Raw genomic sequence first — 25,976 nt, forward strand, 5'->3', positions numbered from 1 at the left:
TACCTGAAGGACGAAGACTTTTCCTTGAATGCTGATTTTATTTGGTAATTATGAAAGTAAAATTGTATTATGCATTGTGTTTTCCTTCTTAGGCACCAACTGCTTATTTTGACAGAGCCCAAGCTAGACGTTTTCTAAATTTGGGTTGACTAAATTCGTTTTTGCATGAAGCCCCACATGCCAATGCTAATTAGAGGTTAGTTGAGGTATTCATTTGATGCACCATGCTAAATTGAAATCTTGTTATGCTGACCGATGTATGCAATTAGTTAAATTCAGTTACTTATATTAGTGATTTGTATTGCTATAACGGAGTGCATTATAATCCAGATTTTGCGTAGATTGCGTTTCTTCCGTCGCTATGGACGACTAGTAATGTTCGTATACGTATATCATTTGATTTTGAGACTTACTTATATTGTGTTAGCTTTGTTAATATAGGGAAATAAACTCACTAACATTTAATAAACAGGTGTGGTTATTCATGACGAAAAGGTCATGGTGTGTCTAACAACTGATTTCCTGTTAAACAAGTTTGTTGTTTGGTCTATTAATTGAATATTGGGTATTGATAATAATGATTATTGATTATTGAATTTGAGTGATCCGACTATTCTTGGATGAGGAGAACCCAACTCGGTTAAAATGTTCACCGACCTCCAGCGTGGCCAAGACGAGAAATGTATAAAGACTGGACGCGCTATCAGGAGTTATTGTCATTATAGAATGAAGTTGTTGTACTCAGTTTAGACACACAAACCTCTCTGCAGCAAGTAATTCACACAAGGGCTATTTTAACCACTGGAGAATGGAGTCTGAGGATGTGTTTTCTAAATGCAGGGCCTACACATCTTGTTTGGCAGAGAGACCCGCTTTGCTAAACCCTTTCAATGAAAGTGACAAGAATACAACAGAGGAGGGGTAGAAGGAGAACTCATCAGGCAGAGTCAATCTTGCCCACATTTGGAGGGGGCGATGTGCCCCCCTAATCTAACAAAAGTGCAATTTGGATTGAGAGCTGCATTATCCAGTGATTGACAGAGGTTGACCCCAAAGGAGGCATCGGAAGCTGGCACACTAACAGCCACCAGAGACGCAGAAATTACAGATGTAAGCCACATTAGTGTCAAACCAACAAGAGAAGAGGCGTCCCCCACTCCTACCCTCAGGGAAAGAAAAGTGGCCCAAGGTTGGCCCAAAGACATGGGGCCAACGAGCGCCTGATAATGCCAAGTAGTGTTTTTAAGCCCCCTACAGGGGGACACCACCGAACCTTCAGCAGTGGTTTGGGGAGGGGGGTTAAAAAGACTGAGCTGCCCCTTCAGAAGGTACATTCGTGGGGTATGAGTAGCACGCATGACCTCAACAACAAAAGGTGTCAGAATTGTGATAGGCAAATGACAACAACTTGATTGATGTATGGCAGAGATGGTTTAGGACATGTCAACTGTTGATGTTTTATAACCTGTCACTCAGTGAAGTTTCATGATCCTGTTGAAATGATTTATGTATAGCAGGGATGAAGTAAGACCTAACAACAGTGATTTATGACCTGTCTCCTAGCTATGATTTATGATCACATCAAGAATGATTTGTGTCACTCAGAATGAGTTATGACACTGTAATAATGTTTTATGGCCTTGTCATTTTGAATTATGACTGACTACTGTGATTTACGAAGTCCATGCATGTAATCAAACTGTGACCAATTATCCCCACAGAAAAATGCGAACATACAGTTTGTGTAAGTTTCTTCATAAATGTATATTTGGGATGTGTACTAATTGGAGTGGGTGAAGTGTGGGGGTTATGAACATGCCCAAGGAAAAGCGGAGTGAGTTAATATGCTCCTCCCTAACCAGCAACATGCACGGGCTGTAATTGAATGGCCTCTCCTGTTGGCTTTACACACTTTCACTTTTGTTCTGGATTAAAAGATCAAGTAATCTCTGGTACCTGGTGTAAATGGAGGAGGCTCAGCTAAGGGTTTGAGAAGGGGAGGGGAGGGCAGGGGTGTGAGTCTGCTCTCACACAGCAGGTAGCTTCACAGTTATTTTCGAGATTAGGTGGCTCTGACTACAGACTCTTCTGTACTGAGAGCTCTGTAGCATATATGCAACTTCAGTTGCCAGGAGCAGTGTGCTTTCAAGAGTGTGCCCTAGCTGTGTAGGTTTGAGGCTGCAACGAGGCTAGAAGGAAATAGGTGAATGAAGGCTTCCTTGTGGACAGTTGTGGTGTAACAGCCATAACAGCTGACTGTGGGGATGGGGAGCCAGGTTCGAGTCAGCTCAACATCCTGTGATTCTGGGCAAAACACTTTGGGGGTCATTCTGACCTCGGCGGTAAAAGGCTCTTACCGCCGGTCAGAAGTCCGCCATTCTACCGCTGCAGCCGCGGTAAACCGCCAAGGTCATTCTGATCCACAACTGCCAAGCCGCCAAAAACCCGACATCCACGGAAGGCCGCCTCATCAGCGGGCAGCGATAAACTGGAGATGACCAAACCTCCACCGCCACGCCAACACAAACACGCCCATGCCATTACGACCCACGAATCCACGCGGCGGTCATTCAACTGCGGTATTCCATTGGCAGTACACACCGCCACGGTCAAAATACACACCCAGCTCCAAAACACAGCCACATTGGACAATTTGAAATACACACACCTGATACACATACAAACACCACCCCCACACATCCAAGCAACTATAAAACACACACCCACATCACCCACAAACCCCCACTAGTTGGAAATCGGAGAGAAGGCGATAGAGAGAGAGAGAGCGAGCACAGCAATCGAAAACCCCAACACACACAGGAACCCAACATCATCAGCCACACCACATCTACGCACACATCACCACACACCACCACTCACATCACCACAAACACCACCCCACACCTCATCCACACCACCCCATGGCACCCCAAAGACACCCCAGGTTTTCCGACCAAGAACTCAGGGTCATGGTGGAGGAAATTATAAGGGTAGAGCCCCAGCTCTTCGGCACACAGGTGCAACACACCACAATAGCCAGGAAGGCGGAGCTATGGCAGAGGATCTTCGACAGGGTCAACGCTGTGGGACAGCATCCCAGAAACCGGGAAGACATCCGAAAGCGCTGGAACGACCTACGGGGGAAGGTACGGTCGATGGTCTTACGACACAACATCGCTGTGCAGAAGACTGGCGGCGGACCACCACTCACTCCTCCCGAATTCACAGCATGGGAGCAAGAGGTCTTGAACATCCTGCATCCTGCGGGCCTCGCTGGAGTAGGCGTAGGAATGGACTTTGGTAAGTCTAGTCTCAACTACTCCCCCCCCCAACCACCAGCATGCCAACCCACACCCCCACCCTCACCCCCAACCCCCCAGCACACATCCTCCCTGCCAATGTCTCACCAGCACAACCCACCCAACCCAAAACCAAACCCTGAATGCCAACACAAACCATGGACACCCATCACCTATGCATGACCACTGCACATACCCATCCCCCCCACAAACCACCCTCACAACTCCTGCCACAAGGGAATGCCAGCACTGGGGGACAAGGGCACCCACAAATCGCACGCCATGGAACACACAGAAGCAATAACCATACTCTTTCACCCCTGCAGGGCCCGAACGCCAACACACCGGCCAGGAGGGTCCAGATATGTCCATCCCACCCCCAGAACAGGCCCACAGTGAGGACAGCAGCTCTGTCGACCTAGAACCTGATGACCAGCCCGGACCATCGGGGACCTCTGGACAGTCGGTTCCCCACACACAGACACAGGCCACAGCAGACCTAACCCCCTCTGGGAATATCAGCACAGCTCCCACCCAGCGGGCCCATGCCTCTGTCTCCAGGACAGGTCAATCAGCGGTGTGTCCGCCACTACAGGGCACCCAGGCTGACCCAACACCCCAACAACAACAGGGACCTGGGGGCAGTGGTAGTGGGCACACCGTCCAGGGGAGAGAGGCCCGGGGAAACAGGGCAACTGGGGGGGCTGCAGTGCGACAGGGGGGGGAGGACAGGCCCAGGGAACCGACTCTCCAAGAGGCCCTCACCACCATCATGGGAGCATACCACCGCTCCCAGGAGACGATGGCGACGGTACTGGCCAGGTTCCAGAAGATCCAGGCACAGCAGGAGGAACGGTACATGGGGTACAGAGAGGAGCTCAGGAACATCGTCCTGGCCCTGAACCTAATAGTCACCACATTGCGGGACCCTGTGGCACCCCAAAGGGCCCCTGTCACCAGCCCGGACCAGGAACAGCCTACCACCTCTGCCGGCGCTAGTGGTCAGGAGGCCCCCACACAACGACGGGCCACCAGAACCCCACCTCCTGCTGAAGATCAACCACCCCGCAAGAGGAGCCTGAGATCACAAAGGAAGACAGAGTAGGATGCCAAGACCCCCGCCGGCATAAGATCCCCCCGGATGTCATTCCACTGTCCCACAATGTCACCCTGTCCAACCTTGAACTGCCCCTGCTCCATCCTTCCACAGGCATATGGACAATGCACCTGTGCGACCGAGAACTGGACTCTGCCATGGACATCACTCCACCCCCACCCATCACCGTTTTACTATCATTGACCTATATGTAGCACTTTAAATAAATCACTATTTGCACTTAAAACACTCAGGAGTCTGCTTGTATTCTTCATACCAATGTCAATGTGCTTTACTCCATGGGCGAACAAACCAGAAGTCACGCTGTGGGTCATACAGCTCTGAAAAGGGAAGGGAAAGTCACAATTCAGTTGAAAGGAACTGGGGGGAAACACAGAAAGTAGAGATGCAGGAGGCCAGAGGTAAATGTAAAATGGCGTGGGGGATTCTTACCTGGGTGCTACTGAAAATACTGTTGTATGACTGTGTCCCTGTTGTCCGTGTCGTCCCCGTCGTCTTCCTCTTCTTCACTCTCCACAGGCTCCACAGCTGCAACAACACCACCATCCGGACCATCCTCCTGCAGAAAAGGCACCTGGCGTCGCAATGCAAGATTGTGAAGCATACAGCAGGCCACGATGATCTGGCACACCTTCTTGGGTGAGTACATTAGGGATCCCCCTGTCATATGCAGGCACCTAAACCTGGCCTTCAGGAGGCTGAAGGTCCTTTCTATGATCCTCCTAGATCGCCCATGGGCCTCATTGTACCGTTCCTCTGCCCTGGTCCGGGGATTCCTCACTGGGGTCAGTAGCCACGGCAGGTTGGGGTAACCAGAGTCACCTATTAGCCACACACGGTGTCTCTGTAGCTGTTCCATCACATAAGGGATGCTGCTATTTCGCATAACATACGTGTCATGCACTGACCCAGGGAACTTGGCATTTACATGGGAGATGTACTGGTCAGCCAAACAGACCACCTGGACATTCATCGAATGGTAACTTTTCCTGTTTCTGTACACCTGCTCATCGTCTTTTGGGGGTACTAAGGCCACATGGGTCCCATCAATGGCACCAATGATGTTGGGGATATGTCCAAGGGCATACAAGCCACCCTTCACAGTGGCCAAATCACCCTCCTCAGGGAAAATAATGTAGCTCCGCATGTATTTCGTCAGGGCAGAAAACACTCTGGACAAAATCTTGGAAAACATAGGCTGAGACATCCCTGATGACATGGCCACTGTTGTCTGAAAAGACCCACTTGCCAAAAAATGGAGGACTGACAGAACCTGCACCAGAGGGGGAATTCCTGTGGGTTGGCGGATGGGGGACATCAGTGCTGGCTCCAGCTGGGCACACAGTTCATGTATAGTGGCTCGGTCAAGTCGGTATCGAAGTATTATATGACGTTCCTCCATTGTCGACAGGTCCACCAGCGGTCGGTACACGGGAGGATTCATCCTTCTCCTCGCAAGTCCCAGCGGACGGTGCCTAGGAAGGACAACATGGAGTACAGAGTCAAGCAACCCACAGGTACGTAACTACAGCTTGCACAGTACACGATTCTCAATGCATTGAATGGCTTGTATGAGTGGGAATGCAAGGCCTAGGCCTGTGTGACGCAGTAGAAATCATGCCATGTGGGCCCTTGAAATGGCGGCTGCCTGACCTGAGAAGTGTGACAGTGGGATGTGAGGTCAATGCGCTGGCGTAACACACCGTGGCGGTAGGCGGTCGAAGACCGCGGCGCCAAGCCGCATTGGTTAACATCGAACCCTATGGGTTTCACGAGCCAATGACTAGGTGCGCCGGCGGTCGCGGAACGCACCGCGGCGGTACGCACCGCAGCGGGCGTGACCGCCATTTTCTATCTGGTTAATCACTCGAGACCTGATCATCCACAGGAGAGGACCTACACTGCAAGTGCTGCTGTGACCTCGGTCTGGGAGATACAATGGCTGCTGCGACTGGGGAAAGGGCCCCTGCCTTCACTACAGAAGAGTTGGAGAAACTTGTCGATGTGGTCCTGCCCCAGTATGCGCTACTCTACCGTCCTCCAGACCAACAGGTAAGTACACTGGGTGCACGTTGAATGGGCTATGCCTGGGTTGTGTATGTTGGATGTAAGATGGTGGGGTGGGGAGACAATGACGAGTGCAAGGCACGACAGATGAGAGCATGCGCCACATGGCAAGGTTGGGGAGGGGGGGCAATCGCATCTATCATGCGGAAAATTGATGATATTTCAATTTCCACCCTGTACATGTCAAATAGGTCAGCGCCCATCAGAAAGTCGACATTTGGCGTGCCATCGCCAAGGAAGTCCGGAACCTGGGGGTCCACAACAGACGGGGCACCCACTGCCGCAAGAGGTGGGAGGACATCCGCCGCGGGACCAGGAAGACCGCCGAGTCACTGCTGGGGATGGCCTCCCAACCTAGGAGGGGTGCCAGTCGTACCCTGACCCCTCTGATGTCCCGGATCCTGGCGGTGGCCTACCCCGATTTGGATGGGCGCGTGAGGACATCACAGCAGACACAAGGGGGTGAGTAGCAGCACATTCAGCTATCATTACGCGCAGTGGAGGTGCCTGGGTGGGGGAAGAGGGCTGTGGGTGACATTAGGCCAGGGCGCTTTCCGTAGTGTAGTCCTCTCCTTTAGCCATGTCCCTGTGCCCCCACCCCCCACCTCTGTAGGGTGACAAGTACAGCTATCCATGGTCCTGCATCACCCATGTGCGCGTTTGTTGTCCCTAGACCTGTTGGCCTAGTCACAAGTACTGAGTAGTGTACCCCGATTGCGCGGCTTAGTGCATGAGGCTCCTGTGTCTGTCCTCCCCGCCAACGGTGTTGACAATGCATGCACTCAACCTGTTTTTATGTCTCCCCCCACCCTTTTTCTTTATCTTCTTGTGCATCTGTGCATTAGCATCATCAGGTGGAGGAGAATTGGCACCGGAGCACGAGGGAGCTGCTACTCACAACGCCCCTGTGGGCCATGGCACAGACACCGAGGCCACCAGTGATACGGAGGGCGAGGGGAGCTTCACAACGGGGAGCCGTGGTGACACCAGCGACACCGACACGTCCTCGGATGGGAGCTCCCTAGCGGTGGGGGCAACATCCGTGCCCCCCGCCTCTACAGGTACAGCCACCACCCAGCGCACCAGCTCCGCCCTCCCAGTAGCCCCTCCGCCTTCGCTCCGTGCCCGCTCGCCCAAGAAGGCGGGCGTCTCCTTCACCCCAGGCACCTCAGGCCCTGCCCCTGTTACTCCTGCTGCCCTCAGTGAGGAGGTCATTGACCTCCTACAGACCATCATTGTTGGGCAGTCTACCCTTTTGAATGCCATCCAGGGGGTAGAGAGGGAGGTGCATTGTAGCAATGCATACCTGGAGGGCATTCATTCGGGTCAGGCTGCCCATCAACGATCGTTCAATGCTCTGGCCTCAGCACTGACGGCAGCCATTGTCCCTGTTTCCAGCCTCCCTCTTCTAACTGCCTCCAGCCTGTCTCTGTCTCCTGTTCCTCTGCCTATCCCACCCACACCATCAGAGCAGCCTGCACACACCTCAACACCCAAGGGCAGCTCATCCAGACATAAGCACCACAGATCACACAAACATTCACCCAAGCAACACCCAGATGCAGACATGCCAACAGCCACTACCACCTCTGTGTCCCCCACCTCCTCGTCTCCCTCCTCCCTCCCTGTGATGTCTCTACTCACACCTGCATGCACACCACCAACAGCCAGTACTTCCATCACCAGCACACCCTCCAGTCCAGTCCGCACACGTGCAGTCACCACCCCCACTGCCATTTACACGTCCCCTGTGTCCTCTCCCACTGTGTCTGTCACCCCCTCTTCCAAGACACACAAACGCAGGCAGCCACCCACCCAACAGCCAACCACCTCACGACAGCCTCCAGCCCATGCACCTTCACCCAAGGACAGCACACCTGACTCTCCTACAACCACCTCCTCTTCCTCCACTCCCATAACCACTACACCTACCCTTTACCCTGGCCCTAAAAAACTTTACCTCTCCAATCTTGACCTCTTTCCCTCACCTGACCCCCCTCTCCATCTGCTAAGAGTCCCAAGAGCACCTCAGCCACCACCAGCCCGGCTTCAAGGGTCACCGTAGTGCATGGATTTTGGAGTCCCCCCTTTGCCAGCAGTGATACATCGGTCAGCAGCAAGGGGACAGCCAGCCCCCCCCCTGGAAAGAGGACCCGTAAAGTAAGTGGCCGCCGCGGGACGACTGACACGGCTGCCCCCAAGGACCAAAGTTCTGCCACTTCACCTGCCACAACATCCAGGGGAGGCAAGGCCCAGAGAGCCACATCGAAGGGGGGCAAGGGCAGCAGGGCGGAGAAGTCAGCCAGCAGGAGCGCGGACCAGGAGGGCCCCACAAGCCCCATCCCGGGTGTGAGGGAGGACACCCAAGGGCCCAGGACACCGTCACCGAAGGGTCCAGCAACTGCACGGTCGGAGGGCGACTGAGCAGGGAGTCGTGGCCAGGTCTGACTCCCTTGACTTACAGAACAAGCACCGCTGAACAGGGCGCCGCCGTCCAGAAAGGCACCGCTGAACAGGGCCCCGCCGTGCAGAAAGGCACCACTGAACAGGGCCCGCCGTCCAGAAAGGCACCGCTGAACAGGGCCCCGCCGTGCAGAAAGGCACCGCTGAACAGGGCCCCGCCGTCCAGAAAGGCACCGCTGAACAGGGGCCCTTCATCTCAAGCACCGCTCCGCTGGGCACCGCCGTCTCTGCACCGCTCCGCTGGGCCCTTCCTGTCAAGCACCGCTCCGCTGGGCCCCGCCGTTTCAAGCACCGCTCCGCTGGGCCCTTCATCTCAAGCACCGCTCCGCTGGGCCCCGCCGTCTCAAGCACCGCTCTGCTGGGCCCTTCCTGTCAAGCACCGCTCCGCTGGGCCCCGCGTCTCAAGCACCGCTCCGCTGGGCCCTTCCTGTCAAGCACCGCTCCGCTGGGCACCGCCGTCTCTGCACCGCTCCGCTGGGCCCTTCCTGTCAAGCACCGCTCCGCTGGGCCCCGCCGTTTCAAGCACCGCTCCGCTGGGCCCTTCATCTCAAGCACCGCTCCGCTGGGCCCTTCATCTCAAGCACCGCTCCGCTGGGCCCTTCCTGCCAAGCACCGCTCCGCTGGGCCCTTCCTGTCAAGCACCGCTCCGCTGGGCCCCGCCGTTTCAAGCACCGCTCCGCTGGGCCCTTCCTGTCAAGCACCGCTTCGCTGGGCCCCGCCGTCTCAAGCACTGCTCCGCTGGGCCCTTCCTGTCAAGCACCGCTCCGCTGGGCCCCGCCGTCTCAAGCACCGCTCCGCTGGGCCCTTCCTGTCAAGCACCGCTCCGCTGGGCCCCGCCGTCTCAAGCACCGCTCCGCTGGGCCCTTCCTGTCAAGCACCGCTCCGGTGGGCCCTTCCTGTCAAGCACCGCTCCGCTGGGCCCCGCCATCTCAAGCACCGCTCCGCTGGGCCCTTCCTGTCAAGCACCGCTCCGCTGGGCCCTTCATCTCAAGCACCGCTGGCCCAATGACAGTGCCGTTTCTGTGTCGTGCTACTGTTCACGCTGCACTCGGGCCACCCTGCCTCCTCCATTGCCTGTGGACACTGTTATCCACTTGATAGACTGTGGCTTTGCACTCCCCAGGATATGACAGTGGGCAATCCACCCACTGTAGAGACTTGAGAGACTGTGGCTTTGCACTCCCCAGGATTGAACAGTGGGCAACCCACCCACTGGAGAGACTTGAGAGACTGTGGCTTTGCACTCCCCAGGATGGCACAGTGGGCATGGTGGCCCCTTCTTGGATCTGGCGTCGTGGACTCATGTGGCTGTGGTGCCCCCCCTTCCCTTCCCCCTGAGGTGCCTGTAGTTTTATCATCTGATGCCCCTGCAGTGTTCTCTCCAACGGACTCAGGTCTCCTGTGTGGGCTTTGCCCATGTGTTGATACACATTGGCCCACTGACAGTTGATATTTCAGTGACTGTGCTGGACTTATTGCCTCTATTTATCGGTTACGCAATGTTTACACTTGGATTTATTTGAATCATTTTCCTATTTTACCATGACTTCAATGAACCTATTTTATACATAAATTTATTTTCGCACTTTAATTTTATCTTTTCGTTATTCCGGGGGGTTTGGGTGGGGTCACTTTGACTTGGTGCTCTGCATTGGTGGGTAGATAGTTGGGGGGCGGGTGTGATGCGTATGTGTGTGCCCGTAACCCTTCCTCCTCCCCCCCTCCCCTGTGTCGTAGGTGCGGTACTCACCGTTGTCGCCTGCGCCGGAGTTCGTACTCGTGGTAGATGAGCAGGTAGACGAGAGCAGGTAGGATGTTCAATTCGGGCTCCATGCTGTCTGTGGGTCCAAGAGCAGCTGGGCAGTCCTTCTTTGATTCCAGTGTGATCTGAGGGTCAGAGTGCTAGGGGTGTCATATTTATCCCTGGAAAGTGCCCTGAGGAGACCACGCAGTCACTAACCAATAGGCCACTGGGTCCCCTCCTACCTAGTGACGAAGTTCCTGTGATGTTTGGCATCTGACCATTCCAGAGTGCCAAATTCTTGCCACTTTCAAGATGGCATGACCCTTCTTCGGTTGTCAGGTGCTTGTTAGCCCAATCTAGAGGTGTGGTTACCAGAGGGCTACACGCCAACTGTAAAACCCGTTTGGGGATGAGTTTTCCCTCCTTGACCCTGTCTCCACTTTGTCTGTAGGAACAAAGGAATCCTCCTCAGGGGTGTTGCTGCTACTCCCCTCACAAAGTTGGCTTCACCTTTGAAGCTTGCCTTTGGGCTAACACCCTGAGTGGCCGTCCTGGGAGAGGAGGTGACATCTCACTCTGCAGCCTCTGCCTTTGTTCCTGCTCTGGGGAGTCATTCACACATCTCCCTAGGCAGTCAGAAAGCTGAGGCTAGCTGGAGTACAGAGTGACAACTTTATAAAAGTTGCTTAAATTTAATTGTGGTATTAAATTCGACCTGGACGTCAGGGCAGGTTTAATGCCGCGATTAAAATTGATACATTACATGCCCAGTTAGGTAGTCATATTTAGGAGTTAGTCTGGTTGAGGTGCCAACAGGTAACCGTGTGTTATCTAATGGGGCTACCAACTTTATCCACAGCAAAACAGCAATTTAGAAGGGTTGTTAGTAAAATATATTGAAAATGTGTGTCTTGCTTCAGCTCCCTGCTTTAGGGTTTTATAAGCTTTCCTTAGGGGAGACATATATATTGTTGAGGAATAAGGTGGTTTTGCCATTGGAGTGAATGACAAAGCTGAACTGTCCTTTCGGTCTACAGTGGCAGGCTGGGGACTAGTTTCTACTTTTTTACTCACAGGATGGCCAAACAGTGCTGCAGCCCTGAATGTACACTCTGCCTTACATACCCTGGGTACCATGTACTAGTGATTTATAAGTAAGTCCGTCCTTGCTAATTGGGTGTATTCAATTTGACATGCAATTTGTATAGGGTCCGAACACTGGAACTGAGGTCTGGGTAGCTGGCCTCAGTGCACTCTCAGAGTCAAAAACCATCAGCCTCAGTCCAAAAGTGTGGGGGTGAACATACAAAAAGATGCATTTTCTTACAGCTATCACTATATGTTAACATATGCTTGTATGTAAGGAAATCTTGTTTTTTAATGTTCCATGCTGTCTATCTACTCAGCTTTGCCTTGGAATCCATGAATGAGTGAATGGCGAATTACTCACAAGAAGCCTGATTTTCTGTTATGTTTCCACTTTTCCAAATAAGTATAGACAGGAAACACATTGTTTTCTGTCTTTATGTATCTGTACAAATCAGTAAAAATGGAAAACGTAGAGCCTTAGATATAAAGAAGACCTAATCACTGTGCTGATCATGTTGGAATGGTAACAGACCAATCGTCACACAGTTTTTCAGGTGAGCTGGGTGTACATTGTAGGTACTCTGAGTCAGACAGTGCGATGCTCCGCCTCCCCTCAAAGTAAACGGGGTGCCGTGGAGACTCTCAAAGTAAACGGGGTGCCGTGGAGACTCCCTTGAAGAGCCATAACAAGGTGAGCTAATCAAAGAAAAAGCAAAAAACAAGTAAGCCCTCAGTCATGCAATTTGTCGTGATACTCTTCTGTGAGTAGAGATAAGGCTACGGCAGCCATATCAAATTTGATAAGAGATAATTCATGACCATTATTCTGTTTACTGTGCTGTTTTTATTTTCAGCTTAATACACAATTATAAGCAATTAGAAACGTCTTCAGGATAAAAAAAGAAAAGAAACCCACATCTTCACCAAGATGAGGGCATATCAGATATCTCTCCACTCCTTGCGCTGGAGAAAAAAAGCTCCTTGGAAAGTAGTGCTGAATTTGGAAAATACATGCCAGGCCCACTTACAAGCGCTGCCAGTGCTGACAAACATAAGTTCCAATTACAGTTACTTACCGTTAGAGTCTGATAAATGTGACAATTTGGACTATACTATATGACCCAAAGTAGCAGGAATGGTGTGAGTACTTTGGTATTTTTTTAATATCTTGAACAGTTAAACAATTTGCTCATGTGTTTTTTTAAATGAGATTTCCCTTTGCCATGATCTTCTTTTCCATTTGCCACTGTGAAATGTTATAATGTGCAATACTCATGTCAGCTGATTTTATATGTGAAGGACACTTCAAACGAGCACTGGTTGAAGGTGCTGACCCACAGTGAACATTTGCAGAAGGGGGTTGACCCAGAGTACCTCTGCACCCATTCAAGTTTTTACTTTCGGTTTAAATTGTGTAATTTTATGCATTTGATGTTTCATTTGCCTCTCATGGTCCACACTGCAAATTAAATACATCAAATATAAAAGGTACTTGTGTCACGTAATAAACACATTTTATTTATTCACTTGAGTCTGAAAACATGAAATATAGTGCCAGTGATTATGCTGTAGGTTTGGGCAAATTTGAACGACAATACAATAGCACTAGACATGTGCAAATTCAAACTGTTGCATGAATGCCACTCGAGAAAAACACGCAAGTCTGAATCCAATGACACCTCAAAGACAAAACGCGGCTAAAGCACCTTTTCCAGGTTAGCTGCACGTTCTAAAAGAAATATTCTATTGGTAGATGTGTATGGGTCAAATCACATAAAATGAGCACTGGTGGAGGCGCTACCTTTGGACTGATTGGTGTCTTCAGTGGTCGAAGAGCTGGACCGGCACTATTTTTCCACCTTAGAAAGTGATTGCTTGTCAAATAAACTTTCAAGGCATGTACTGTTTTGGATGGAAATATAGCAGGACTTGTTCACATGTATGAAGTAAACAAATACACATAACAAAATAACATACACAAAACAACTTGTCACAATTAAATCATAACATGGCACATCACAACAAAACAGAACCCAACAAAAAACCTGCAGTACAACAAAACCAATTCACATTGAAACAAAAAGTCAACAGCACAAGAAAACAACAAAACATATCAACAGCACACTAATGTAGCAAATGTGCCCAGATGTTTTTGTTACACATTACTATGCCCAGAATCCATTTTTCATGATACAGTCGTAAAAAGTGTTTAAAGGTTACTTTAATAGTGGCAGCTAAAAATATTTTGTGATCTGGCACTGTGCGTTTGGTAGTGTGCACGTTTTTAAGTGTGGTCCTGTTGCTAAGTCTAGCTTGTCCTTAATGCTTAGGCATACTGAATTAACGCGAGTGCTAGTGACTAGTGTTGGTAATGGGTGTCATATGGTGTGAGTGACTACAGAGCATGAGTGCCCCCTGCACAGCGTCTCTTTAGACGTGACTGCAAGTGTGCACCTTTGATTCATCTCGACGTCATTCCATCCACAAGAGAAGTAAATCATCTGTCACCATACACGCTTTTCCATATAAAAATATTCCATCAATCACCTCCTTACTCGGACGACTGCACAAACGCTGTCCTTGTCGGAGTGCTTGGCCCTGTGCTTATTTGTGTTATTTGAATTCCCTGTGGTGTTTGTGGTGGCGGCAATAGTGGTTGCGGAGAGAACCAGATATATGTTGTGGATTTCTTTCAAACCACCCACTACTGAATCATTAAAAAGGGATTTTCAATCCCTCCCAACAGATAATTATTCACAGTTGCTTACATCGGTCAAATGAGTTTTGGCACTTTTCATCTCCTGAAGAGAGGTTCTTGAGGACGATCATCAGACATGTTAAAAAGCTTTTTCGAAAGTGCCTTGAGATGTCTAGACCACAAATTTCTGTAGCTAACCACATAAAAAGTCACAGACTTCTCCTTTCTTAGTTGAAGACCAAGGGATATAAATATTTTGCTGTTTAACTGTTGCTCACACTTCCGGGCAGATATATCAACAAGTTGCATCGTCCTTCCTCCATGCAAAGGGGGGCGCAAGGGAAACCCTACTACTAAGCTTGTGTGGCCCTGTGTGGCTTGATAAATCTAGAGTAACGCCGTGCAGCACAAATCGCTACGTTGCATTACTCTGCCCCAGGGAGGCCTTCCATCAGTTGAGCTTGGATGTTCCCATGTATCCACCCATGGATTATGGTGCATTCCCAGATTTAAGAATACTGATAGACATGGGAATGTGTTACAATGCTACACCTCCCCAGGTGAGGCGTAACAAGGAGAAATATCCTTATTTCTCTTCATTTTTCCTCTATGTGTACTGCATTCTACAGCTTACAAAGCATACAAAAATGAAAATGTCTCACAGGATTGTTTTTGTGCAGGAAGGTGCCTCTTCCTGCACAAAAATAATTCTGTCTGCAACACAGACACCGTTGCACCACTGTGCAAGTGTGCCTGCATTGTCACTAGGCAGCACATTGTGCGCCAGGGCAAGGAAAGGACAGGAACCGTGTAATGTTAAATATGGTACATTCCACCCCTTTTACTTTAAGCAGCATAGCGCTGCAAGGTGGCTTTCTGTGCTGCTCAAACAATTGATAAATCAGGCCCTTAATATTTTCATTTCTTGGTGTATGCAACCAAACAGATCTTCTGAATAGAGAAGGAGCTAGATAAAAAGAGTCTTATTTAACTTGAGGTCAGGGTTCATTTCAATGAACCCCTGCTAAAACAAATCTGAACATTGATGCACTAAAGTTGTTTTCCTACTTTATGACTTGCTTGGCATTTTACATGTCTTTTCATTATAAATTCAAAATTAGTGCTTGGCAGATGCAGGGCATCTGCAAAAAAAAGCTGAATATGTTCTGTTTTCCAAAGTTGGAGTGTATATGGCATCAATGGATTTCAAATAGGGAGGACATTGCTTGCATTTTTGGTGGAAGCATCCATCAAACTGTAAATAAGGCCCAAAGTCAGTTCACACATTATTACTGTCTCATCAGTCATGAAAAAGAAAACAATGATGTGAGATAACCCATATAAAAATAGCTGTCTAAAATTGTTGAGACCTTTAGTCAAGCACTTCTACCACCCAAACTAACTGAAGACTGAAAGACTGAAAGAAGTGATTGGATGCAAATTGTGCACCCGCTATTTTTCAAACCACACATAATTGAAAATGCAAGATGCACAATTTGCACCTGATTTTAGAAGCTTGATCGTGATTGAGTCCGAAGTCTTAAATCTGGTTTCTAAGCTCCTGCCTTAATTATAGCAAAATTATTTGAATGTGGCAAGACACGTCAACATTGTACCAAATAAATAAATCCACATGGAGGGGTTGCAGACAGTAGTCCAAAAGTTAATTATTAATGTATCCATAGGTTATTCATAATGTGGTGTTCCTTTCAAGATCCATTACAAGACAGGAGCCATAGTGTAATGTCCAAATTCCTTTACTTGAAATCTTCATAGAAAACAACTCAGCCCAGCAAATGCGTTTCGTCCCAGGCAGACTTCATCAGGGTTTCTATTACTCCTCTGAATTACTATTTTCTTATTTCTACAAGCTCATCAAATATGCCCAGGCAATGAATCTAATGCCCATAGGTATGTTTCTCTCCCAAGTGGGTCCTGTAGCTGTGACTCCATGCTATCACGCCATAAAGATTGTGAACATGTTTGTCCACATTGTGTCGAATGCACTTTTCACCAGGCAGCCTTAACTGTATGGAAGAGAAGTTCAATCATGTATTGTAGGAAACCAATATGAATCATTCTACAGGGTGTACATAGTTAAAAGCCACCCATGAACAAGTGGTATTATTGATCAAATTTATGAAAGCATTAGGTGAGAGCTGGCTCTAAATCATGGTGAGTCCGAGTTACAGCAAGATGCACCAATGATTCATACATTTAAGACTGTCAAACAAATAAAAATAATGCACATGCAGATTATCCTAAATTTTACTATTAAGGAGCATCTTTTACTTTATGGAATAAGTATTGCTGATCAGTTTAAATGAATCGCTCTACTGGACCACTATGATTCACATACCCAAGGTATGCCTGCCTACTGACAAGTATTTTATTAGTTAATGGAAATGTGCCCTGATAAAAGGCTACAGTAAGCAATTTACTGAGCAAAATCTTCTGTGCTGGCGTTAGTTTTGTAATGATTCAAATGTCATTATTTTTATATTTAGTTTGTAAAGCTTTATCAGGAGTTTATCAGAGTAAAAATACTCTGCAATGCAACAGATGCTTAGTCTACTTCAAATAGAGGAAAAGGAGCCGACTTAACAGCAAAGACATAGCAAACAAGGAATCAAATGAGATAAGAGCATTATCAGAATCTCATGTTATTAATTCTTGTAACCAACCAGAAAATACATATCGAAAGTAAGTATTGTACACAATTGAGAGAGAAAAGGGAGGAAAATATGTGCATAGGCAGATAAAAATGAATTATAATAGTAAAAAAAAATACAACTGAACTGTTAGTAAGTCAAACAAACAGGGGCCTGATTCACAAAGGTAAATTGCAATCTTGAGTAAGTTTACACTTTATAGTAAGTTTGCTAGTTTCAGTATCCACAACTCTGTGTAATCTTACTTAAAATCTGCAAGTTACATGTCTCCACCACCAGAGTAATGCAAATGGCCTTCTCTTGTGTAGGCAAGTCACATTTCTCACTGAACCCCACACTGACACTTCCTAAACCCTTATGATCCTATTTAAGTCGTATAGCTGCCCCTTTTCACATCCATGCCCCTGTGCCTCTCCAAGATTTATTATTAACATCTATACTTTCATGTGCGGCGATTCCTCAGTTGAGGTGTAGAAATCTGCACATAGAAATATAGGCAAAACCTATACTTTGTAGTACATTTTGTAATATGTTTTGTATTACAAAATGTATTACAAAGTGTCGTTTATGAATCAGGCCCACAGAATTGTTATGATTATACATGAGAAGCTAAAACAGTAGATGCTAGAGGAAGTAAGATGGATGAAAGACCTCAACAGTTACTGGAAACACCTAGGTAAGGATTAACAGGCAGGGAAGCAACTGATGGTGATCATAGCAAATCAAGATCCAATTTCAACTAAGAGACACCATCATGTGTTACTTACCTATAATTATGGAAAACGCCATTACACCATGCAATAGACTCTAAAGCTTTTTGTCATTTTTCCAATTAATAGTTATTAACTGGTATACAATGGTAATTATTATCAACTAATTGGCCTTTTATTTGAACAGAATACCAATGATACCAGAAACAACCTAATAAAATGTTTGGAAAAGATAATGTTACTAAGGTACCAAAAGTGTCCTTCATTTTGGGCCAAAAATCACTTCCAGAAATCAAATACAAAGGTACAATAAAAATATTTTTATTTACGTTACTGAGGGTTGAGAAATAATTCATTTTAAATGACAAAAACAGAATGGAACAGAACGATTCTTAGACCAAATGTTCAGTCATTAATGTGCCAGTTAAACAATAAATCATTCCACCATTCCAAGTCAATATCCAATATTCTAAGTTCATTCTAATAAATTTATGGAACACGGAGGCTCTCGGCCAAGCAGTGCATTGTGTAATATTCTAGTCCAAAGTAATATACAGACCCAGAAACTCTTCTCTATCAATGACAGAAACAAATAAATTATGAAAGGTTAACATAGTGGCCAAAAAGATACTTAGTTTATTTAAAAGCCCCTTGCGCTGCCGGTGCATCAGTTTTTCCCATGTAAAAAGTGATGAACCAACGGCACAAGGGGCTTGTAAAAAAGCCCCTTAGAGCCTTATTTAAAGTTTGTTGGGCAAGATAAAAAAGTGTTTACCACATTTCAAGAGACATATGCTAAAATGTATTTTTAGTATGGCATATAGGGCATCTGTCACATTTGTGGCAGGGTATTCTGCACACCAACTCTAAATAAGGCTTCATGACATAAAAAATTGCTTTTTAAAAATTAGCAAATATAATGCAATTTCCTTTAACAAGAATTTGATTAACCTAGCATAGCCCTTTAAATTTCATTTTTTTAGTAATGAGTTGTATTTTTAATTCTTTTATTAAATACCATATTGTGCATTGGATAATTAATTGTTCAACGGGCAGAACACTAATTAGCAAATGAGTTAGTAAAGCCAAGTTTGTCTAACTATTGGAGAAGACACAAATACTTAGATTTTTGTGTCATAAACAAAATTCCCTTAAAGGACAACAATTATTTCAAATAATTTTCAATTTCAAGTAATAGAGGAATATAAGCCCAAAGGTTATCATTACCGGAAAGTCATAACCATGCCTTTCTTAAGTAAAAGTACAATGATAAGTACAAAAATCAGGGAAAGAAATCCCATCCATAGGATTACTAGGGACATTTCTGTGTTATGTGTTATTATTCAATAAGAATTTAGACAAAATTATATCCAATTTCTTAAAAATAAGTAAAGGTAATTTTATTTTGATCATTAACAGGTGATTGTTAATAATAGGATGACCACACAAACTTAGTCTAGTTTTTTCCAGCTAAAAAGAAAAGAGGGGAACATCTTTCAATCAATTAACTAACTTTCTATGAAGTTTCTTTTTTAAGCTAAGATTTATAGTTTCACACAACAATGCTGAAAACTAAATACACAAATGTTTATTCCTGGTATTATTACAATCTAAACTGTAAATTTCAAAGGATGTTTTATGACACAATTTAATCAAAAGGAAAACCTTGGAACTATTGATATTCACACTGTCCCCTTAAAATGTAAATTTCTTTAAATAAACATGCATAATATGCTCTGGTTCTGAAATATAAAAATATTGTCAGCCTACACTGAAAATGTAATGTCTTCATCTTTGATAGAACAAACGAAAGGGGAGAAGTGAGAGAATCCTGCCCTTTACCTTAAGTAATAGCGAAATAGTGGGAATTAAGACCATTAACAAAAAAGGCCAATTTAATGTCAATGAATAGCTTTTATCATGAAATCTGGAAATAATTTATGCAACATGCTGGGTCACAATCTTTCTTAAGAATGAGGCATAACACAAAAGCCCCATCTGACAGATTAATGATAGAATAACTAAGTAAACTGAGCAATTTTGGTATAGGAATATTTGAAAATGTAAATATAATTCTACAAAGAATGAATAAGGTCTGGGTATTTTGCTTTTTTAACTACCAATAGTATTTTGATTCTCAAAGCTAAATACATCCTACTCTAGTGAAGACAATACATCATTAAAGAGTTTCTTCTTTGAGTCCAAATCAAAATTAGATTGATTTTTTGAAATGTATTTAGTCTTATAAAACTGTAACAAAACATTTTGAATTTTGAAATTTCCCCTTTTTTTCTTCAAATAAATAGAAGTAGTCCTCTTGAAAGTTTACAAACACCGTAGTTTCTTCCATCAATCATCAGCAAAAACAATACACGTATAGTACAAGTCCATACAAGTGCAGTTTTAAAAAGTGGGTCAGTACAATTTTTGTCATTTGATCTGTAATATTCATTTTCCAATATCTTAATTTCTACAAATCGGTTGTGTAACTATCCCCTTATTTATTATTAGCAAGACAATTATTAATAAAACATATTGAAGCAGCTTTAGAAGCACCCCAAACAATATGAATAGCAGTGATAGGTGGTCATTACAACCCTGGTGGTCGGTGTTAAAGTGGCGGTAAGACCGCCAACAGGCCGGCGAAAAAAAAGGGAATTATGACCGTGGCGGAAACCACCAACAAAGACAGCAACTTTAACACTCCGACCGCCACGGCGGTACAAACAAACAGCACAGCGGTCACCGCCAACAGACAGGTGGGAGACAATGTACCGCCCACAGTATCACAACCTACCAATCCGCCACCTTTTCCGGGGCAGATTCACAGTGAACAAAAACACGGCGGAAACAGGACTCCGAAGGGAAAACGCTCATCTCTGCACACCCCACGAGGAACCAGGACGCCATGGAACCAGAGCTTCACATTTTTCCAGCCTTTATCTTCTTGCTCCTCTACCAGGAGCACGAACGCCGGCGGCGAAGACCACAGTGAATACTGCACCTACGACACAGGGGAGGGGGAGGGAAAAAACAGTGACACACACACGCAACACACAACACCCCCACCCCCACCCCACCCACTACAACACACACACCAATACAGCATGATACATTACAGGTACATCCCCCAACCCCCCGGAAGAATGCAAAGACAAAAGGAAATGAGCTGAACGATTGTAATATATTAAAATTCAGTAGTCAAATAACATACATACACTATTTACTAATATATACACCAAGAATATTAGTCCAGGGTATTCCACCCTTAAAGTCCGTGGACCACTGGGCCCACACTGCATGGGCGAGGCCCACACAAGATATCCGAACGTGACGGAGAGAACACAGCAGGGGCATCAGATAGAAATAAAACAGGCACCTCAGGGGAAAGGGAAAGGGGGGGCACCTCAGCCGGTTGAGTGCACAACGCCAAATCCACGAGGGGGCCACATGCCCACTGGTCAATCCTGGGGAGTGCAAAGCCACAGTCTCTCAAGTCTCTACAGTGGGTGGGTTGCCCACTGTTCAATCCTGGGGAGTGCAAAGCCACAGTCTCTCAAGTCTCTACAGTGGGTGGGTTGCCCACTGTTCAATCCTGGGGAGTGCAAAGCCACAGTCTCTCAAGTCTTTACAGTGGGTGGTTTGTCCACTGTTCAATCCTGGGGAGTGCAAAGCCAGTCTCTCAAGTGGATAACAGTCTCCACTGGTTCTGGAGGGGGCTTAGTGCCCAGAGTGCTTCATCCTGCCAAGGACAGAGGTAGTGGATGTGATACTCCACTAGTTCTGGAGGGGGCTTGGTGCCCAGAGTGCTTCATCCTGCCAAGGACAGAGGTAGTGGATGTGATACTCCACTGGTTCTGGAGGGGGCTTGGTGCCCAGAGTGCCTCATCCTGCTCATGGCCGCCTCAGTAGCGTCAGTGCATTTGGCACACATGGGCCTGCGGTGCTTGTGTCGGTCCTGTCTTGTGCAGCGGTGCTTGTGGCGGTTCTGTGTTTGGCAGCGGTACTTGTGGCGGTCCTGTCTTGTGCAGCGGTGCTTGTGGCGGTGCTGTCTTTGGTAGCGGTGCTTGTGGCGGTCCTGTCTTTGGCAGCGGTGCTTGTGGCGGTCCTGTCTTGTGCAGCAGTGCTTGTGGCGATCCTGTCTTTGGCAGCGGTGCTTGTGGCGGTCCTGTCTTTGGCAGCGGTGCTTGTGGCGGTCCTGTCTTTGGCAGTGGTGCTTGGGTGGTCCTGTCTTTGGCAGCGCTTCAGCTGCTGGCGGTCCTCTCTGGGCCTGAGGGGGCTGCTGCTGGCGGTCCTCTCTGGGCCAGCGGGGCTGCTGGCGGTTGCCTCCTGGGCAGCAGGGTTGCTGCTGGCGGTCCTCTCTGGGCCAGCGGGGCTGCTGGCGGTTGCATCCTGGGCAGCGGGGCTGCTGCTGGCGGTCCTCTCTGGGCCAGCGGGGCTGCTGCTGGCGGTCCTCTCTGGGCCAGCGGGCTGGTGGCGGTTGCCTCCTGGGCAGCGGGGCTGCTGCTGGCAGTCCTCTCAGGGCCAGCAGGGCTGCTGGTGGTCTTCCCCATGGTGGTGATCTTCCCGGACTTGCCGGGTTTCTTGTGCCCCTTCCCCACCTTGGAAGGTCTCGCTGCAGACTCTACACTCCCACCTGTGCCCCTGGGAGCGGCTTTGCTGGCTGGTGTCTTTCCCCTCTCCCGGTGGGCACTGGCCAACTTTTGATTCTTGACATTTGGGGGACTGTCCGTGCTGTGGCTCCTTGCCACACTGGCTGCCCTGCTGCCTGATGCACTCAAGAATCTGGTGACTACTGGCACCACTGGTCCCGGAGATGTTGTGGCTGAGGTGCTAGGTTGGGACCTGGAGAGTCGGGCCTTAGGAGACTGACGGGGTGGGGGAGGTGAGGGAAAGAGGTCAAGGGTGGACAGGAAAAGTTTCTCAGGAACACTGGGACGGGCTCCAGCGGCGAATGTCCTCCCATCTTTTCCGGCAGTGGGTGCTCCGTCTGTGGTAGACCCCCAGGGTCCGGACGTCCTTGGCGATGGCATGCCAAATATCTTTCTTCTGGTGGGCGCTGACCTACATGAAATGTACAGGGGAAGAAGAGAAGTCATTACCAACTGCACTATCAAAGTGAGTGGCCCCCATCCCTACCTTTGCCATGTGGCACATGCACCCACCGTCTTTCATGCACGCAGAACTCTCCCCCCCTCTCTTTCATTCACCCCACTCCACAAAGGCATTGCCCACACAGCATGCTCACAGTGTACTTACCTGTTTGTCTGGAGGACCGTATAGTAGCGTGTACTGGGGGAGGACCCCATCCACGAGTTTCTCCAACTCCAGCCATTGTCTCTTCCAGACTGAGGTCAGAGCAGCACTTGCAGTGTAGGTCCTCTACTGTCGAAGATCAGGTATCGAGTGATTGAACAGATAGAAAATGGTGGTCACGTCCGTGGCGGTGCGTACCGTCACCGCCGGCGTACATCGTCATTGGCTCCTGGGACCCGTAGGGTCCATGTTAACCAATGCAGAATTGCGCCGTGGTCTTCGACCGCCTACCGCAACGGTGTACAACGCCAGCGCAGTTACCTCACATCCCATTGTCCCACTTTACAGGTCAGGCAGCCGCCATCTCAGGGGCCCACATGGCTTGATTTATAACTGCATCAAACATATCTAGGCCTTGGCTCAACACTCATAAAGGCAAAAATCGGGTTATGAATGGTTTTCTGGGTAAGCTGTGTTTATGTACCTCTGAGTTGGTTGACTCTGTGCTCGCTGTTGTCCTTCATAGGCACCGTCCGCTGGGATATGTGAGGAGATGGCGGCATCCTCCGGTGTACAGACCGCTGGTGGACCTTTGGTTTATCACTGACCTTTGGTGTGGCGGACTTGTGTGGGTGTCTGAATTTTGTCGGATTTCGGGATGTGGGTCGTATTAGCTGTGGCGGAATTCCGCAGCTGTGGCGGTGTTTTGGCGGTCTTCTGCACGGCGGTAAGCAGCTTTTACCGCCAATGTTGTAATGACCCCCTCTGTCTCCTAAGTTAAGCCTTGTCGCTCGTTGCCAAGCTACCAAGGGTTGAGCTGGGTTCAATTTACTGAGACCTAACTGGACCTAAGTGGAGGTTAGTGGCCTATTGCTAAGTGTAGGTACCTACCTGCCCTTACCAAGAACCCATTTCCAAGCATGTGGAGACACTTATTCCCTGACATTCCAAGTTACACACACTATTCCACAGTCCACGATGTGCATACGTGAATTGATTATTCTTTGGTAGCAAAGGAAGTAATGCCCTGGGTCCGGAACTTTAGGCTTCTCCCATGCACTTACTTGGACCATTCACCAATTATAGTGGAACTAGCCCAGCCAGCACAGCACGGAGTCCTGTTCACATGGCGTTTCCTTCTATATTCACTGTTAGATTCAGATTTAAGGGAAGAACTAGCACAAGACATTAAAAAGTTTTTTTCACATCAACATGGGTACCGTTATCAAATTCGCCACAGTTTGGGAAGCCTTTAAGATCCATATTAGGGGTGAAACACTGTGTAATTATGCAGGGGTCCTCTGCTCCATTCGTAACTGGTTGTCTAGACTTGAAGTGGAGCTTGCAGATGTAGAAAAACAGCATAGAGATACTGGTGATGAGGCACTACTAGCAACGCTTAAACCAACAAAAGATGAATACCACGACTTAGTCCAAAGAGAAGTAAATCACCTAGACAAATACACAGTAGCTCGGGTATATGGCAAGGGGAAATGCCCAGAGGCCACTCTGGCTTCACTGTTACTACCCAAACGGGAAAGAAGATTTGATATTGGAAGTACTAAATGATCAGGGGGTACGGTGCAAGATCCCATGGCAATGGCGGAAAGCTTCAGGCGATATTAGACTGACTTATACAAAGCACAGACAAGGACCTACTGATTCCCATTTGGTCACCTTGTTTGAAGAAATGGTGGCAGACGGGCAAACGCCCCCCCATGAGGGAGGCACTTCTGGTGACCATTTTAAAAAGGGTAAACCTGCCAACAAATGTTCTTCCTATCAGCCACTATCTCTACCCAATGTAGACACCAAGTTATATGCCAAGGTGCTTTTAAACCGCCTGGCGCCGCTGCTCCCGTTGCTGGTGGGACCCAAACAGTCTGAATTTATACCTGGCTGTAGTTTATCATATAATCCCCAGACCTTTTTTATAGTCGTGCAGTGCCTGGGTACAACCACACGGACAGTGGCACTGTTTATGGACGCCGACAAACAGTCAATTCAGTGGATTGGAGTTTCATGAGAGCTGTACTAAAACATATAGGGATAGGCGATGTCTTCATACAACTGGTTAATGTGCTATATACAGTACAAACCTGTCTTCACGTATAAGAACCAATGGCATGATTTCAGAGCCGGCTAAAATATGCAGAGGCACTAGGCAGGGTTGATCCTTGTACCCTCTCCTGTAAGTCATAGTGGCAGAGCTACTTGCTTTTGCTCTTAGTGAGCATCATGCATTTAGGAACCTCCAGTCTTCTGGGCATAGCCTTGTGCTTTCAGCATATGCCGATGATACTTTACTGTATATACGCAATCTGGAGAAACGAAGGGTGGAGCACTCACCCATGTCACACAGAGGAGCATGACCCTACACCCATATCTACTCAGGTCACTACCTGGTGAGGTGTGCCATTACCTCATGCATTGACACAGAATTACTTGATGTGTCCCACTATGCTGCCTATTGCCTGTATATGTGTTTAAATATCGGGTTAGCATGCTTCACAAAAGCACGCAGCACCGCTATCTCATTTGTGGGTGCATGCATGCCCTCCACTTCATCTGCACAGGGATCTTGGCACAGCAATGACCAATGTGTACATTGTGTGAAGCTGTTTGCATTACATCATGGACACAATCCAGACCACCACCATCTGATGATGTTTTGAGTGGCTGTATGTCATATCACATATTGTAAGGAAATCTCTCAGGCCAAACACACATGTCAACATCTGTGAGGATGACATGGGTTTGCAATGTTGTGACATATGACACAAAGTATGGGGCATTACACCACATGGGTGGGCAAATCTACAGCATTTTCAAGTGTGGTATTTTGACTACTGTTCTGCTAA

Source organism: Pleurodeles waltl, chromosome 1_2, assembly GCF_031143425.1.
Source record: "Pleurodeles waltl isolate 20211129_DDA chromosome 1_2, aPleWal1.hap1.20221129, whole genome shotgun sequence".
Classification (NCBI taxonomy): Eukaryota; Metazoa; Chordata; class Amphibia; order Caudata; family Salamandridae; genus Pleurodeles; species Pleurodeles waltl.